Source organism: Lepisosteus oculatus, chromosome 16 (genome assembly GCF_040954835.1).
Source record: "Lepisosteus oculatus isolate fLepOcu1 chromosome 16, fLepOcu1.hap2, whole genome shotgun sequence".
Taxonomy (NCBI): domain Eukaryota; kingdom Metazoa; phylum Chordata; class Actinopteri; order Semionotiformes; family Lepisosteidae; genus Lepisosteus; species Lepisosteus oculatus.
This window is the reverse complement of record NC_090711.1, coordinates 18229617-18248459: the sequence shown is the minus strand read 5'-3', so window position 1 is coordinate 18248459 and position 18843 is coordinate 18229617. Positions and strand designations below refer to the sequence as shown.

At 52.7% G+C, this 18843-nt stretch overlaps 4 non-coding genes across 4 annotated transcripts; all 4 read right to left on the bottom strand.

Annotated features, from left to right (window-relative positions):
- Positions 1–4018: 4018 nt before the first annotated feature.
- LOC138223379 (U2 spliceosomal RNA) lies at positions 4019–4209 on the bottom strand. Its single transcript, XR_011181826.1, has one exon. It is a non-coding gene; the product is annotated as a U2 spliceosomal RNA (small nuclear RNA).
- Positions 4210–7149: 2940 nt separating this feature from the next.
- Positions 7150–7336, bottom strand: LOC138223374 (U2 spliceosomal RNA). The gene has a single exon (XR_011181822.1). It is a non-coding gene; the product is annotated as a U2 spliceosomal RNA (small nuclear RNA).
- Positions 7337–10527: 3191 nt separating this feature from the next.
- Positions 10528–10720, bottom strand: LOC138223397 (U2 spliceosomal RNA). Its single transcript, XR_011181841.1, has one exon. It is a non-coding gene; the product is annotated as a U2 spliceosomal RNA (small nuclear RNA).
- A 6139-nt stretch (positions 10721–16859) lies between these two features.
- LOC138223408 (U2 spliceosomal RNA) lies at positions 16860–17052 on the bottom strand. Its single transcript, XR_011181849.1, has one exon. It is a non-coding gene; the product is annotated as a U2 spliceosomal RNA (small nuclear RNA).
- Positions 17053–18843: the final 1791 nt, after the last annotated feature.

Here is an 18843-nt window from a genome sequence, read left to right as displayed (position 1 = left end):
TCTCCTGTTGCTTACATAACGCTCTAGGACATTCCTTCTGCAAGGTCAACTTGTGCCTATATAAAACGTCACGCACTGGGAGCCGTTTCCAGGCTATGAGCCAGTTCAGATCCATCAATTCGTGGCTCAATTCCTTGGGTTGTATTTGACCCCATACTTCATATAAACAATTCAATCTTTCTTGCAATACTCTCCCTTCCTCTCCCTTCCTTCCTTTCCTCTTTCTGTCTCCTCATGCAATATTCCCTTGTTTCTTTCTGAATCCACCTTTTAACTGATTCCCACCACTTTAAAATGGGAACATGCCTACACCTTGTTCTTTTCCACATTGTCATCTTCTTCCTTATCAACTCCCTATACTCAGCATCCTCTAGGACCTCAGTGTTAAGTTTCCAGAACCCTTTTCCAAACTTAATACCAGTACCAGCAATCTCAACCATCAAAATGTCATGATCAGAGTGCCAGAAGGGAGATGTTAACACACTCCCTATCCCCAAGTCTCTGGATGCAAAAATATAGTCTAACCTTTTGGCTAAACCCATTGCATTCCTCCATGTAGGGACAGGTTTCCCCTTAGGAACTCTTACAACACAGTCTATCAAACCATATTGTCCTAACAGTTTGTGCATACACCTTACGTCCGGGCTGTCCTTATCTTTCAAATCAATATTAAAATCCCCTCCCATGACAACTTTCCTATTTGTTAAACAAAAAGGAGCCAAATTCACAAAAAAAGCAGAGCGCTGTGCCGCCACTGCAGGAGCATACACACACACAAACCGGAAATTCACTCCACTCACCACAACATCCACGCTCATTAGCCTACCGGCCACGCCCACTTCACTTCTTTCCACTACAAAGTCGTGGGACCCAAACAAGATCCCGATGCCCGTTGAATGTACTCCTCCCACGCTCCATCTGGACGTTCCTTTTACCCATTCACCTGTAAAAGACTCCACATCCCTGCTATCTTTTAAATGCACTTCTTGCAAAAAACAAACAGTGAATTCCAAAGACTTCAAATAATCAAAAACTGCTGTTCTTTTAATTCTATCCCTCAAACCCCTTACATTAAGTGTTAAAATCTTCATCATAAATAAATTGGTTTAACAATAACCATCATTCACCCATTTTCTTGCAAGAAACGTGAACCGTACAAACACCATCTTATTCTCTTCTTCACTCGGCCCACTTATCCATAAAGCCCCCACCTTTTCTTTAGATCTCTCCACCTCTACTTTTACATTCTTGTACTCTTTTAACATTTTCTTAACACCCCTCGCTTCCGCAGGGTATACTATATTCCCATTTGACCACCTACATGCACTTATAAACTCCTTATGAACATTCAACATAAGCTTTGCACCCTGCCTACTACTTTTTTTCTTTTCAAAACTAGCCTCAGCTGCCTCTACCTCACTCGCCCATTCCTTCATTAAATCTTCTAATTGGTACCTCTTTACTCGCAGCTCGACAGTATCTTCTGCATAAACCTGAAATGTGGTTATTTCACCCGACCTCACTTCCGGTCTTAAATTAATACCCATTTTCCCAAATACAGATTCGTCGAAGAACTCAGGCCATTCAATAGTCGCTGCTTTAGCGTCCCATCTGCAATACCTCCTGAAGATTGGAGGTAAAAGCGCTTCAAACCACACTTCTTTCTCCTTCTCCGCCACCTCACCAGGTAAGTCGCTGTCTTGTGTTAACATCTGCAGGGACACATTTGACGATGACAGAGGCGATTCTGACACGCAGGCTGTCCCCTCTCCCCCCTCTTCCAAGGTAGGCATCGGGGTTACACTGTCTTCACTTTGCTCAGACGACTCCTGCCACATCTCGGGAACTTCCTCACTTCTTCCTATCTTCTTACCCAGGTCTTCCTCCGACTCCGGATGCTTCCTCTTGACTTTACACTTCAGATGAATCTCTCCCCCCCCAGCGTTCTCCATTCTGTCCTCCTCACCTCCCTCCGCTCTGTCCGCCCAACTTATTGCATCCACTGCCTTCTTCATCAACTCCAATCCCGGCATATCTCTTGAAGTCCCAACCTCCTGATAATCCGCAGAAGGACTTACACCCAGTATATTCTCCTGGTCCCCTTCTGCCTGAGCCTGCTCTTTATCAGCCTCATCACTCACAGATATATCCATGTTGACCACATCTCCATCCATTGCATCCTCCTGCCTGCCCTCCGTAGCACTTGAGGCTGACCGCGTCCCAACGGCACCCCGCACAACCTCTGCATAGTTCTTCTTCCTTTTATCGCAGTCTTTAAATGTGTGCCCCTCCCCTTCACACAGATTACACCTCACCTCCTCTTTGCAATCAGCCATCCAATGCCCCACTCCTCCACATTTCCTGCACACCTTTTCCCTACAATCAGCAGCGTGATGGTCGGGCTTCCTGCAGCGCCTGCACACTGAAGGCTGTCCATAATAATATAAATAGCCATTGTTCGAGCCAATCGAAAAGGTTGCTGGGGGGTGCAAAAGACCATCCGGGGAATTCGCATCGAAGCGGAGCCTCACTCTGTATCGATTCTTCCCATTCCACACTCTCTTTCTATCCATCATTTTAGCCCCAAACCCCTGTATGTCAACAAACCTCTTCAGGAAATAAACAATATCTTCCTCTGGGACATACGGGTTAAACATTGTAACCGTTAAGGTTCTCAGTTCCCGGGCAAAGAGAGGTTCTATTATGTAATCCACAAATGGCTTAGCATCCTTCCTCAAACTGACAGTGTTCCATATCTTCATTGCTAAGTCCTCGGTATACAAAGAAAGATCAAAGATCCTCTTACCAGGAAAGTCCTGCAAGCAGAAGATGTCTTCAGGCTCCAAACTCAAGGCTTTAAACAGCACCTCCTCTTCAAAAGCATCCCTTGAGACCAGCTCCGTCCTCTCGTCTCCAACCCGTTGCACAAAACGCACGGTATGCCTCGCTCTCCCCTCTCGTGTCCTCGCTGCTCCTTCCATCGTAGAAAAAAAAGGCCGGAAACCTCCGCCTCTGAGAAAAAAAAACTTCCAGGAAAGTCCCTGAAGCGCGATCCCTGTCTCTCTCTCCCCCCAGCCAAGACCAAGCTGCGGACAAGCCACACACTTGATCTTAGCCAAAAGGCCGAGAAGCGATGCCCACAAAGGCGCGGAGCGACGCGCGGGCGTTCCGCTGGCGCACAGTGGCGCAGGCCGACTCCTCTGGAGCCCGGGACCCGCGCAGCTGCCGGCCTCCCTGCAGCCCGAGGCCTCAAAGCGGGACTCTGCTCCCCCTCTCTCTTGCCTGCCTGGCTGCCTTCCTGCCAGTCCCGGGCGGGGGCCCTGCTCTTTGATCTTCTGTCAACGGCCCGACAACGACCGCAGCCGCAGGGGGCGCCAGCCGCCCGGCCTCCTTAGCTTAGGCCCCTCCCACCGGCAGCAGCTGTGCCCAACCGGCTGCAAGCGAAAGCCGAGCGCCAGCACCTGCGGGCAGAGGCAAGGGGCAGCTCTCTCTCCGGAGGGAGGGACTGGGACGCGAGCGCACGCACGCGCCTGCCTGCCTGCCTGCCTGCCTGCCGAAAAAAAAGAAAGAAAAGGTGGATATACTAAGTTTTTGGGAGGGAAAACGCCCAGCTGTCGAAAGGGGCCCGCCTGCAGGGACGGGGACGGACACACGCACGCACGCACGCACGCACGCACGCACGCACGCACGCACGCACGCACGCAAGCAAGCAAGCAAGCAAGCAAGCAAGCAAGCAAGCCACGCCTGCCTCCCTGGGAAAAGGCTGAAAAACCTAAGTTTTTTGGAGGGAAAACGCACGGCAGCCGAAAAGGGGGCCGGCCTGCTTGCCCAGAGAGTCGAGACGCGGGAAAGCGCACAGAGGGAGCACGGGAACGGAGAGGGCGAGAGAGAGGCGGACACAGAGACACACAGATGGACGAGGGACGAGAGACGAGACCCGAGAAGAAGGAGCTCCAGTCCGCTTCGCTCGCTTGCTCGCTCGCTAGCTAGCTACGTCTGTCTTTTCACCGCTGAGAGAAGGTGGTGCACCGCTCCCGGAGGCGCTGCAATACCGGGCCGATGCGTGGAGAGGACGGAGCAAGCTCCTGATCCAGCTCCCTGTTCCAAAAATCCGTTTAATATGTGGTCCCCCGATGGGGGACGTATCAGATATTAAACTGATAAGAACAGATTTTTTTTTTTTTTTTTTTGCAAAATTACAAAAGAAATTCCAAAAACTCCAAAGAACAAAACACAATCCCAAATACACAATAGTCACAATAACAACCAAAGTCATCTCAACCCATAATCCTGTTAAACAGAAAAATCCATTCAATAGTCGACTAACAAAAACTTCTAAATACTAACAACCCTTCCCACTCAATTCTCAACAAATAATTACACAGCAAAATCAATACACAGCAAAATCTGTACATCCCCATTACATAGCTCAGAACCTCAATTATTACCATAATCCCACCCATTATGCAAATTAAACCAAAAAACCCCTTTCCCAAATTTACAATTCATTCATTTTCTACAATCCTTGAATTAACTCCCAGCACCACCCGTCACAAACTAGTCCCCTCCCAAACCACCAATTACATAAACCCACCTTTCAAACAAGTCAAACACATACAAAAATTCAAACAATCCAAAATTCATATAAGAAACAAAACAATTTCTTGTTATACTAATACAAATCCCATTCAATTAATAACAAAAACAATACACAGCAAAAACAAAGTCACAGTTCATTTCAATTCAACAATTTCTAAACACCCCACCAAAAACCCCACAACCCACTTTGCCCTTCCCATAATCCCACCCCTTATGCAAATGCAACCCTGATCTCTGAAAGACTATTAACTTGATTCTCCTTCATCTCTTCCCCTTCTTTTTCCCTTTTTTCCTAACCGTCTGCCCCACCCTTACTTCCCCCTTCACATTCCCTCCTTCCTTCAAATCTACAGTCCAATCTGGTTCTAGGTCCCTAACATCACCTTCCACCCAACGATACTTAGGTTTACTCGAACCCTTATCAGCACTCGACACATCACTTACCGCATTCTCCGCCACATTCGTTCTGCTATCAATCCCGGTCAACCTCTCTTCCACACATACATTCTCTTCCTCCTTCAAATCTACAGTCAAATCTGGTTCTAAATCCCTAACATCACCCTCCACCCAACGATACCCATTTACAAAACCCTCCCTACGCACTACCACATCTTCAGAAACAGAAATTCCTCCTTCCACTTCACTCTCTTCTTTCCCAACACCCCCCACATTCCTACCCACATCATTTGTATCAACTCTCTTCTTCACATTTTTCATACAATACCGATGACCATGTCCAGGCTCATCACACAGATAACACTTTTTCTCCTGATCACAATTCCTGGCCACATGACCCAACTTCCCACACCGTTTACAAATCACTGGCTCACACTGTGCAGCAAAATGTCCACGTTCTCCACATAACATGCAAGCGAGGGGCTGCCCAGAATACACCAGGTAACCCCTGTGAGTCCCGATCTCGAAGAAAGCAGGGGGATGTATCACCCCCTCCTCCGCCGTGTTCCCCAGTCGCAGTCTCATCAGATACGTCCGCTTCCCGTTCCACACGCCATCAGGATCCAAGTGCCTCCTCCCTGCTCCTTGCAGATCCACAAACTGCTGCAAAAAAGACACAATATCCTCCTCCGGAACAAATGAGTCGAAAACATGCACCATCATTACTGTAAGCTCTCCAGCAAACATTGGCTCAACACGAAAAGACTTAACAGGATCTTCATTTTTCCTCTCCTGAACTTTTCTCCATACTTCAAAACACAAGGCTTCTGTTGCAAGAGTTAGTTCAAACACTCCCCGAGCACAATAATCCTGGAGACAAAATACGTCTGCCAACTCAACACCCAAACATTGAATCAAAACCAAATTCTTGAACTTATCTCTGTCCCAAAAAGCAGGTCCATCGCGGCTCCTCAACGAGAAACAAAGGGAGTTCTTCCTCCGCTCCTTCCTCGCCCAGGGATGCCCAGCCATCGCTCCAGCAATGCTCCTCAGCTCTCCTTCCGAAACCTCCAGGCAAACAAAACGCCGTCGTCCAGCACCGACCACCGCCTCAGCAAACTCCTCGTCCACACCGCTCCGGTCTTCCAGGTTCCACCATCAGCAATCCATTCCTTCCGGTCCGTCCGATCCTCCCCTCGCCTTCCCGACCCCCTGGACTAAGATCTTGGAACTGCGGTCAGGCCACTTGAACCTTGATCTTAGCCAAAAGGCCGAGAAGCGATGCCCACAAAGGCGCGGAGCGACGCGCGGGCGTTCCGCTGGCGCACAGTGGCGCAGGCCGACTCCTCTGGAGCCCGGGACCCGCGCAGCTGCCGGCCTCCCTGCAGCCCGAGGCCTCAAAGCGGGACTCTGCTCCCCCTCTCTCTTGCCTGCCTGGCTGCCTTCCTGCCAGTCCCGGGCGGGGGCCCTGCTCTTTGATCTTCTGTCAACGGCCCGACAACGACCGCAGCCGCAGGGGGCGCCAGCCGCCCGGCCTCCTTAGCTTAGGCCCCTCCCACCGGCAGCAGCTGTGCCCAACCGGCTGCAAGCGAAAGCCGAGCGCCAGCACCTGCGGGCAGAGGCAAGGGGCAGCTCTCTCTCCGGAGGGAGGGACTGGGACGCGAGCGCACGCACGCGCCTGCCTGCCTGCCTGCCTGCCTGCCGAAAAAAAAGAAAGAAAAGGTGGATATACTAAGTTTTTGGGAGGGAAAACGCCCAGCTGTCGAAAGGGGCCCGCCTGCAGGGACGGGGACGGACACACACACGCACGCACGCACGCACGCACGCACGCATGCAAGCAAGCAAGCAAGCAAGCAAGCAAGCAAGCAAGCCACGCCTGCCTCCCTGGGAAAAGGCTGAAAAACCTAAGTTTTTTGGAGGGAAAACGCACGGCAGCCGAAAAGGGGGCCGGCCTGCTTGCCCAGAGAGTCGAGACGCGGGAAAGCGCACAGAGGGAGCACGGGAACGGAGAGGGCGAGAGAGAGGCGGACACAGAGACACACAGATGGACGAGGGACGAGAGACGAGACCCGAGAAGAAGGAGCTCCAGTCCGCTTCGCTCGCTTGCTCGCTCGCTAGCTAGCTAGCTACGTCTGTCTTTTCACCGCTGAGAGAAGGTGGTGCACCGCTCCCGGAGGCGCTGCAATACCGGGCCGATGCGTGGAGAGGACGGAGCAAGCTCCTGATCCAGCTCCCTGTTCCAAAAATCCGTTTAATATGTGGTCCCCCGATGGGGGACGTATCAGATATTAAACTGATAAGAACAGATTTTTTTTTATTATTATCAAAATGCAAAAGAAATTCCAAAATCACAGAAATTCAAAGATCCAAAATCCAAAAAAAAACATTACACAGCAAAATCAACCATCACTCTTCTCAAACCCCACATTAACCTATCCCCTCCCCTTATGCAAATCGCTAATACATCCCCAAACTCAATTCCGCTAGTCCCATAAACTCGAAAATCCAAAATCCCCCAAAAAAAAAACTATTACACAACAAAATCAACCATCACTCTTCTCAAAACCCCACATTAACTTATCCCCTCCCCTTATACAAATCGATACTACATCCCCAGACTCAATTCACCTCCTCAAAACCATCCATTTCCGAATCTTCCGATATGTCACTCAGACTTTCATCTTCAAACATTGTATCACAGAATTCACGGAAAGGACCATTGCAATCCGTTTTCGGTTTCCCCAGCACACGAAACCCAATAAATTCCTTGTCCTGAATTGCATACTCAAATCGGAATTGCTTATATTTTGTCTCCACATGACGAGTCACAGCCATCATTCGCTTTTTGTACATACTCTGCCCAAAATCTCCTGACAGCTTAACATTTGTACATTTCTCCACTTTAAACCCCTTCCTCTTCCCTTCCTGTGGCCAAGTAGAGTAGATACGCCCCTCTCTTTCCTTCCACCACTGATTCCACTCCTTCTCAAGTTCTGCATCCTGAATACTTATTTCACAATCAGTTTCCCCCTTCTTTTCGTCAACCTTCAAACTCTCTACCACTTCCTCCCCTCCCGTCTGCTCCACTTCCCTACTCTCCCCAAAATTCCCATCCTCTAACGATTCCCCAACCACCTCTAATACACTTCCATCTGCTGACTCCTCTACCGGTAAACCTGCAAAGGAGTTCGTACACTCCACTGCTTGCTGGTCCAACCCAATCTTTTTCTTTGCACGCCCTTTCCCTTTACCCACGCCCCGATTCCCCCTTTGTACTGCTAACCAATCACTACCCTCATCCCCTTCAAACATTTGACCAGTCCAAACATTCCGGCTTGCATCTTCATCCTCCGTCTCCTCTGGGTCACTGGCCGCCATCCTTTTCTGTTGAGGGACATTGGGGACCGATAACTTCCGGCTCCCTGAAGGCCCCTCGTCGCCATCCCCCTCAATCTCAGGTGTTCTCTCCGCCCAAGACCGGCCTCCTGGACCCTCTGCCAGTCCCTTCACCATCTCAATAACCTTTTTTAATCCCTCTTCCCCTGGCATATCAGAAGTGCCTGTGGCCCTCGAAGCATGCACTGTCACCTCCATTTCTTCAGTCACTTGAGCTCCTGGTGCCACCCCATTAGGCGCTGATCCAACGTCCGGCCGAGAAATTCCAAAAACTCCTTCCTTCTCCGCCACACCTCCAGCCGCCACCATAGACTCCTTCTCCGCAGACCTCTGTTCTCCTGGAGCCGCTCCCGTCCTCCTTGCAAAAGACTCTCCAGCAGTCGATCGAGCCCGGGCTACACCTGCATAGCTCCTAGACCTTTGAAAACAGTTCTTATACACATGGCTGGCTTCACCACACAAATTACAAGGGCTTGGCACACTTCTCTGCCCTGTGCCCTATTTCCCCACACCTTCTGCAACAAATAACAGTGCATTCAGCTGCCACGTGACCCTCCACTGCACAGTTCCGACATACAAAAGGCTGCCCAGGGTAATTCAGGTGACCTCCATTCGAACCAATCATAAAGAAAGCTGGTGGGTGAACATACCCACCTTTCTCAGATGCAATAGTCCTTAAGCGCACCATGTACCTCCTTTTCCCCGTCCAGAAATTCCTAGAGTCCATAACCTTTACACCATTTCCTTGAATGTCCACAAATCTTCTCAAAAAACATACCAGCTCAGACTCTGGCACATACGGATTATGCATATGCACAGTCAAAGGCCTTAGTTCTCTGGCAAACAATGGCTCTATAACAAAATTAACAAACGGCAAGTTCTCCTTCTGAGCTTGAAGAATATTCCATTTCTCCATACAAACTTTCTCCGAAATAAAAGAAACATCAAAAATACCTTTCCCAGGAAAATCTTGATAGCAAAAAACATCCGGAACCTCCACGCCCAAAGCTTGGATCAGCACAATGTCCGAAAACTCCTCTCTCTTCATCCTTTCGGTTCCCGGTCTCTCCTTCCATACGAAACGAACGGAATTCCGCATCCGTCCCTCTCTGCCCAACCACTCTCCGCCTGCCGAAGCCGCAACTCCGCAAATCGCCTCCATCGCTCCGTCCTCTCCCCTCCGGTTGACTCTGCCTCCAACAGCCGCCTCCACCGTCGCCTCCTCCGCCGCCTTCCCGACCCTCTGACTAAGACCTCGGAACTGCGGTCAAGCCACTTGAACCTTGATCTTAGCCAAAAGGCCGAGAAGCGATGCCCACAAAGGCGCGGAGCGACGCGCGGGCGTTCCGCTGGCGCACAGTGGCGCAGGCCGACTCCTCTGGAGCCCGGGACCCGCGCAGCTGCCGGCCTCCCTGCAGCCCGAGGCCTCAAAGCGGGACTCTGCTCCCCCTCTCTCTTGCCTGCCTGGCTGCCTTCCTGCCAGTCCCGGGCGGGGGCCCTGCTCTTTGATCTTCTGTCAACGGCCCGACAACGACCGCAGCCGCAGGGGGCGCCAGCCGCCCGGCCTCCTTAGCTTAGGCCCCTCCCACCAGCAGCAGCTGTGCCCAACCGGCTGCAAGCGAAAGCCGAGCGCCAGCACCTGCGGGCAGAGGCAAGGGGCAGCTCTCTCTCCGGAGGGAGGGACTGGGACGCGAGCGCACGCACGCGCCTGCCTGCCTGCCTGCCGAAAAAAAAGAAAGAAAAGGTGGATATACTAAGTTTTTGGGAGGGAAAACGCCCAGCTGTCGAAAGGGGCCCGCCTGCAGGGACGGGGACGGACACACACACGCAAGCAAGCAAGCAAGCAAGCAAGCAAGCCACGCCTGCCTCCCTGGGAAAAGGCTGAAAAACCTAAGTTTTTTGGAGGGAAAACGCACGGCAGCCGAAAAGGGGGCCGGCCTGCTTGCCCAGAGAGTCGAGACGCGGGAAAGCGCACAGAGGGAGCACGGGAACGGAGAGGGCGAGAGAGAGGTGGACACAGAGACACACAGATGGACGAGGGACGAGAGACGAGACCCGAGAAGAAGGAGCTCCAGTCCGCTTCGCTCGCTTGCTCGCTCGCTAGCTAGCTACGTCTGTCTTTTCACCGCTGAGAGAAGGTGGTGCACCGCTCCCGGAGGCGCTGCAATACCGGGCCGATGCGTGGAGAGGACGGAGCAAGCTCCTGATCCAGCTCCCTGTTCCAAAAATCCGTTTAATATGTGGTCCCCCGATGGGGGACGTATCAGATATTAAACTGATAAGAACAGATTTTTTTTTTTTTTTTTTATTACAAAAATACAAAATATACAAACCAATACATACAGACACAGTTACCTACAACCCCCGACAATACACAGAAATTAACCTAAAGAAAAAAGACCCTTCCAACGTTCCTTTGCTGCAGAAAAACCCCACCGTGAGATATCCCACTTAACCCTTCTCCCAATGTCGTGCTGAATTTTCCAAACTATTGTGTCCGGTGAATCCCCCTTCCCGTGCTCTACTAATTCTTTACGTGACATCCACAAAAACCATTTAACAAGACTGATAATGAGCCACAAAAGGAAACCACAGTTCCATTTACGTGGTCCCGGAACCCCTTTCACTACTATCTGTGCAGTCAAGTTAAAATCCGTACTCACTCTCTCCAACAACCATTCGCTCTTCTTCCATACCTTCTGTGAAAAAGTACACCCCCAGAAAACATGCATGACTGTTTCGATCTCCGCGCAATCCGGGCGGGGACACCGGTTCTGTCTCGAAAGACCGTGACTGTGCAAAGTCTCCCGGACCGGCATACGATTCCATCTGGCCAGCCAATTGAGGTCTTTTAACCTGTTGTCAAGGCCAACAGGCTGGATTTGCCGCCAGCCTTCTTCCGAAACCCCGACCACTGCCGGGCCGGCCTTTGCGACCACTGTCCTGTATAAGGCCTTGTGGTCTAAGGACGCCCGCCCCTCCCTGGCTGCAGGGTACTTCTTCAGCCACTTTACGGCGTGCCTGTAGTGCGGGGGCAGCCTTTCGGCCTTAGGCGTCCTATTGGACCAAGCCACAAGGTGCCTCATCATGACAGATAACCACAGCTTTACGTAGCACACGCACAGGTGGTCAGGGTCCTCATGGAGGATCATACACAGGCCGGACACAAACAGGGTATCCAGTTTGGCCGGCAAATCTGGAACGGCCCTCCCCCCTTCCTCTACCGGTCTACACATGTGCACTCGGGCGATGTACTCATAACCCGCACCCCAGATGAACCGGAAGACTGCTCTAACGAGATCCCTCCTCATGCTGGCAGGTAAGGGAAACACCCTGGCCAGATGCACTAGCAATGGCAGGATGTCCACCTTGATTACTAGGATCTTTCCTGTATAGGAAAGTCTCCTATCCTGCCACATACCCAACCTCTGGTTTACCCGCCGAAGCTTGTCCTCCCAATTCAATCTCGCGGAATCGCCCGAGTGAAATCGGATGCCCAAGATCTTTAATGGACCCGGCTCCAGGGGGAGGCCCGTGACCTCGTCTCTCCTGTCCTTCCACTTGCCAAAGTACTTGATGGCACACTTGTCCCTGTTTAGACAGGACCCGGTGCCTGCTGAGAGGTCCTCCATCAACTCAAGTACCCGGTACATACTCCTTTCGGATGTAAGGAACAGTGAGATGTCGTCAGCATAAGCCGCGACTTTTACCTGCTCACCCCCACTGCCTGGAACCACCACGCCCTCAATCAGGGGATCCTTGTGAATTGCTAGGAGGAGGGGCTCGGTGTACAGGACGTAAAGGAGGGGAGACAGGGGACAACCCTGCCTCACCCCACAACCGACCGGCACTCCCGCTCCCAACCTCCCGTTGATGCACACCCGTGATACCACACCATTGTACAGTGTCTTGATCCACCTGATGAAGGCATGGCTCAAGCCCAGCCGCGCCAGAACCTCCCAGAGGAAGGCATGGTGAACCCTATCAAAGGCCTTACTCTGGTCGAGACTGACCAGCATGAGCTCTAGGTTCCGATCTTCTACCCAGGCAACCGTGTCTCTAATGAGATGGAGATTCCAAGCTATTTTCCGGCCCTCTACACTGCAAGTCTGGTGCTTACTAACCAGATCTGGCATCACCTTCCTCAGCCTCCTACCCAGTACTCTTGCCAAGATCTTATAGTCGGTGCAGAGTAACTGGATCGGCCTCCAGTTTTCCAGATCTGCCTTATCACCCTTTTTGAAGATAAGAGACAAGACTCCTACCTTCATTGTTGTTCCCATCTCCCCGACTTGCAGTATTTCCCGGAAGACCTCCATGAGCATGGGCTGAAGCGTGTCCCAAAAGGCAACATAGAAATCTATGGGCAGGCCGTCGACGCCGGGGGCGGTTCCCCGACGCAGGCCGGCCATGGCCTCCTTCACCTCCGCGGCCGTTAGATCCCCGTCCAAGCCCAGAGGAACCTCAGTTCGCCCGTCCATGCCCGTCAACCACTTCTCCCAACGGCCCGCGTCCACGGGTTTTTCCGCAAACAAGGACCTGTAAAACTCCGAGGCGCACTCCTCCATTTCAAGCCCATCCTGTGTTACTGAGCCATCCACCTTCCGTAGCGCCTCGAAGCTGGTCCTTGCCTGCCGCGCGCGGACCGCGCCGAAGAAGTGGGACGAGCACTTCTCATGGCTTTCCAAAAGCTCACCCTTGAGCCTGAACAGGAACTCTCTAGCTCGCGAGGACCAGGTCTCGCTCAAAGCGTGCCGGATTTCCGTGGCTTTTGCTGCGTCGAAGGAACCACCCTCATTAAACGCCACATATAGGCCTTCTAGCTCTTTTTGTAAATTAGCTAGCGCCGCCTTACCCACAGACCTCCTGTGCCTACAGTAACTCACGGAGGCCTTGGCGATGGCCTTTTTACAGGCCTCCCACCAGAGGACTGCCGTAGGAAACCTCCACCGTTTCCTCTGGAAGCCGCACAGCAGGTCAACTATCCGAGTAAGATATTTCTCCTCGGACAGGACCTGAGTGTTCAGCTTCCAGTGCTGTGGTCTTGTCCGGAAACCATCAGAGGTCACAGTTGCCGACAGTAAGAGGTGGTCAGAGAACCATACTGGAACCACCTGCCTGGCCCGAGTCACCCCTTTTAGGGTGATGAAAACATAATCTAGCCTTCGGAATATCCCTCGCCCGTTACTCCAGGTATAAGCCTTGGAGGCCGGGCCAAAATCACCAAAACAGTCATGCAGTTTGAAACGTTGGACAATCTCACGCAGACCACTCACTCCCGAACCACTCACATCACCGAGATCGATGTTAAAATCTCCTCCCATCAGTACCACTCTATTTGTATAGAGGAGGGGCTCTAACTCTCTCAGGAAGGCCCCCTGAAGGCGCCTATCCGCTGGTGCATACACTCCAATCACACGCACACGCATACACTCCCACACACCATCCACTACCAACAGCCTCCCTGGAATTACAGAGACAACCTCGCTTGGAGAGAAATTAGGAGTCCTGCAAAGGATCCCCACCCCCGAGGAATGCACACCCCCCACACTCCACCAAGAGTCCCCAGTACGCCAGTCCTTCCTGAAATCGGACACGTCTCTCTCTGATCCGAGGTGGACTTCTTGTAGGAAGCAGAAAGAAAAACGCCTGTCAGCCAGGAATTCAAAGACGCCGTTACGTTTGATCTTATCTTTAAGACCCCTGGTGTTAATGGAGCAGAGAATGCACTCTGCCTCGGGAGGGGGGGAGGTTCCCATCTCTCTCGTTCATGAAAGTAGCCTTCAATACGGTGAACCCAAAAGGCCATGCAGGGCATCTTCCAAACCGTCTACATTTGGCGACATAGCGTCACTGAGAGATGTAACGGGGGAATAGGACGGGGGAGATTCTTCCTGAGCCGTTACACCGCTGAGGGGCAGTGAGGCATCCGAGTCCGAATCGGAGGATCTCTCAGGCTGTAGACGAAGATCAGAGCCAATCGCCACGTCCCCGGGCATTACGTCCTGGGGGCGTGCGACAGAAACGTGGGCGGTTACTGACCCCCCTGCTTCAGATGTGGGTTGGGGGGGTTCTCTCTCCTCCTCTTCCCCTTCATCTACCGGGCCTGGGTCTTTTGGAGAGTCGTTGTCCTCCTCTTCCGCAGGACTCCCCACTGCCTCTCCCTCAATGCTGGGGTCTTCCTCCATTTCCCGACTCTCGTCTGGATTATAGTCTCCCTCCTTTTGAAACTGTACCTCTGAATCAGAGTAGTCTTCCTCTTCCATGCCAGCCTCTTCCTCCGACGGAATGTCGATCTCTTTGTACTTCTTCTCTACCACCCCTGAGTTGTCCTCGTCCGAGGCGGTTCTCTCCCTCTTCTTTGACTTTTTTCCCCTCCTTTTTGGTTTCATCCAGCCAGATTCTGAGGGTTCCTTCTCCCCTGGTTCCTCATTCGCTCCCATCTCCGGTAATCCAGCGAGGAGGTCCTGCATACCCGATCTGGACGCCTGGGGCTCCGGGTCCGAAACCTGAGCCAGAGCATCAGTGTCAACCTCCTGGAGGGCGAGATCTTCATTCAGGTGAGTGCCCTCTTCATCGTTCCTCCTTGTTCTCACCGATGGTCCGGCTTGTTCCTCTCCCTTGTCTGCAACTACGGACGCAAAGGTCTTAATTTTCTTCGGGCAAGCCCTATACATGTGGCCTTGTTCACCGCACAGGTTGCACACCCTGGCCTCACGGCAGGACACTGCCGAGTGCCCGACCTGACCGCAGCGCCTACAAAGCTGTTCCGTGCAGTCTGCTACCACATGTCCTTCCTGGCCACACTTCCTACAGGTTTTAGGCTGCCCAGCGTAACTCAGATACCCCTTATTTGGCCCGATATAAAAGGATGCCGGAGGGTGTAGCACCCCCCCAGGGGAGGTCTTACACGGCCGAAACCTTGCCATAAACCGTCTCTTAAAAGTCCATATATCTTCCTCATCCAAGATTTTCTTCCCCTCCCCTTGGATATCAAGGTATCTTCTTAGGAAGATGGCTATATCTATCTCGGGCACATGAGGGTTATACATATGCACAGTTACTGGTCTCAACTCCCGGGCGAACAGAGGTTCAATAATAAATTTTGCAAGAGGGTCAGTTTCCTTCAAGTCGTTAGCCTTATCCCACACCCTTCGGCATTCGTAGTTCGTAGTCAACGTGACATCATAGATATTCTTCACCTGAAAATCCTGAACTCCCAAAATATTGATCTTCTTAATGTCCAACACATCGAACAAAATCTTTCTCTCAAACTGTGTCCTGACCATCCATACTCCCGCATCCTCTTTCTTCTTTAAGATAAAGCGCACCGTGCACCTCATCTGTCCCTCACGGGACAGAGGGTTCACGGTCGCTAAAAAAGGATCCCACTCACCGGCCGCCGTCATCTGGGAGCCCCACCTTCACCCCCTGGGCTCAACCCAGAGCGATTCCAGTGGTGGCTCGTGAATCCGGTTCCCCCAGGTCTTGGTCCAATGCCTTCTTCCCGGTCGTCTGCGCCTTCGTAGGATCCTTCCGTCTGTATTCCTCCGTCTCTCCTCTGCCGCCCTTCTCGTCTCTTTTGAAATCGTCCAGCCGCGGTCAGGCCACGCGCCTTCTGATCTTGGCCAAAAGGCCGAGAAGCGATGCCCGACGCCGGCCTTGGGCGGGCGCGCGGGCGTCCGGCTGGCGCGCAGCGGCGCAGGCCGACACCTCGGGAGCCCGGTCCGCACGCGGCTGCCGGCCGCCCGGACTCCGCTCTCCCCCTCTCTTGCCTGCCTGCCCGCCAGTCCCGGGCGGGGGCCCTGCTCTTGGATCTCCTGTCAACGGCCCGACAACGACCGCAGCCGCAGGGGGGCGCCAGCCGGCCGGCCTCCTTAGCTTAGGCCCCTCCCACCAGCAGCAGCTGTGCCGAGCGAGCTGCAAGCGAAAGCGGACCGTCGGCACCTGCGGGCAGAGGCAAGGGGCAGCGCTCTCTCGGGAGGGACGGGGACACACACACACACACACACACACACAGACGCGCGCCTGCCCGCCTGCCGGAAAAAAAGGAAGAAAAGGTGTATATACTAAGTTTTTTGGAGGGAAACCGCCCGGCTGTCGAAAGGGGCCCGCCTGCGAGGACGGACACACACACACACACACACACACACACACACACACACACACACACACACACACACACACAAAGCCACGCCTGCCTCCCTGGGAAAAGGCTGAAAAAACTAAGTTTTTTGGAGGGAAAACGCACGGGAGCCGAAAAGGGGGCCGGCCTGCTTGCCCAGAGAGTCGAGACGCGGGAAAGTGCACAGAGGGAGCACGGGAACCGAGACGGGGAGGGGGAGGGGGAGAGAGAGAGAGACACACAGATGGACGAGAGACGAGACCCGAGAAGAAGGAGCTCCAGTCCACCTCGCTTGCTTGCTTGCTTGCTTGCTTGCTACGTCTGTCTTTTCACCGCTGAGAGAAGGTGGTGCACCGCTCCCGGAGGCGCTGCAATACCGGGCCGATGCGTGGAGAGGACGGAGCAAGCTCCTGATCCAGCTCCCTGTTCCAAAAATCCGTTTAATATGTGGTCCCCCGATGGGGGACGTATCAGATATTAAACTGATAAGAACAGATTTTTTTTTTTTTTTTTTATTAGAAAAATACAAAATACAAAAATTTACACATATTTACTTCCCCTTATGTAACCATACCCTCCCAGAGTTATCTTAAAGAAATTAACCCCTTCCAACGGTCTTTTGCCGCCTCAAAACCCCACCGTGCGATGTCCCATTTTACCCGCCTCGTGATATCATTCCGAACCTTCCATAGCAGACTTTCACACGAATCCCCTCTCCCATGTTCCACCCATTCTCTCCGTGAAACCCACACATACCATTTTACCAAGCTAATCACTAACCATAAGAGGAACCCACGATTCCACTTCCGCGGTCTCGGGATTCCCCTCACTACTGCTCGCCTAGTTAAAATGAAATCCTCAGACACTCGTGCCAACAACCATTCACACTGACTCCACACCGCTTGCGTGAAAGTGCACTCCCAGAACACATGTACAACTGTCTCGACCTCAGAGCAGTTTGGGCGGGGACACCGGTTCTGTCTCGACAGGCTGTGCCTATGCAGTACCTCCCGAACAGGCAACCGATTCCAGACGGTCAGCCAATTGAGGTCTTTAAGCCTGTTGTCAAGACCAGCAGGCTGTATTTGCCGCCAGCCCTCCTCCGAGACCCCTACCACGGCCGGAGCCGTTTTTGCCACTACTGCCCGATATAAGGCCCTGTGGTCTAAGGACACCCGCCCCTTCCTTAGCTACTGGATGCTTTCTTAACCATTTCACTGCAAACCCATAATGCCGGGGCAGCCTTTCGGCCTTAGGTGTCCTATTAGACCAGACCACTAGGTGCCTCATCGTAGCAGCAAGCCACAGCTTGACAAAGCCGACGCATAGGTGGTCAGGGTCTTCAGCCAGAATCTTACACAGGCCAGACACAAAAATGGTGTCCAGTTTGGCCGGCAAATCTGGAATGGCTCTTCCCCCTTCCTCTACTGGTCTATACATGTGCACCCGGGCGATGTACTCATAACCCGCACCCCAGATGAACCGGAAGATAGCTCGTACCAGGTCTCTCCTCAAGCAGGCGGGCAAAGGGAACACCCTGGCCAAATGCAGAAGCAGAGGCAGGATGTCCACCTTAATTACTAGGACCTTCCCGGAGTGGGAAAGTGCCCTGTCCTGCCACATGCCCAACCTCTGCTTTACCTTCCGCAGCTTCTCTTCCCAATTCAATCTAGCGGGATCGCCCGAATGAAAACGGATGCCCAAGACCTTTATTGGGCCCAGCTCCAGGGGAAGTCCCGCGACCTCATCTCTCCTGTCCTTCCATTTACCAAAATACTTGATGGCACACTTGGCCCTGTTTAAACAGGACCCAGTGCCAGCTGAGAGATCCTCCATCAGCTCAAGTACATGGTGCATACTCCTTTCGGAAGTGAGGAACAGGGAGATATCGTCGGCATAGGCCGCGATTTTAACCTGCTCACCTCCACTGCCCGGGACTACCACGCCCTCAATCAGGGGGTCCTTACGAATTGCATGGAGGAGGGGCTCGGAGTACAGGACGTAGAGGAGCGGTGACAGGGGGCAACCCTGCCTCACCCCTCGACCGACCGGCACTCCTACCCCCAACCTCCCATTAATGCAGACTCGAGACACTGCCCCGTTGTACAGAATTTTAACCCACCTGATGAAAGCGTGGCTCACACCCAGCCGTGCCAGCACCTCCCAGAGGAAGGCATGGTGGACCCTGTCAAATGCCTTACTCTGGTCGAGGCTGACCAGCATGAGTTCTAGTCCTCGTTCTTCCACCCAAGCTACCGTGTCCCTGATAAGGTGGAGATTCCACTCTATTTTCCGGCCCTCCACACTACAGGTCTGATCTCTACAGA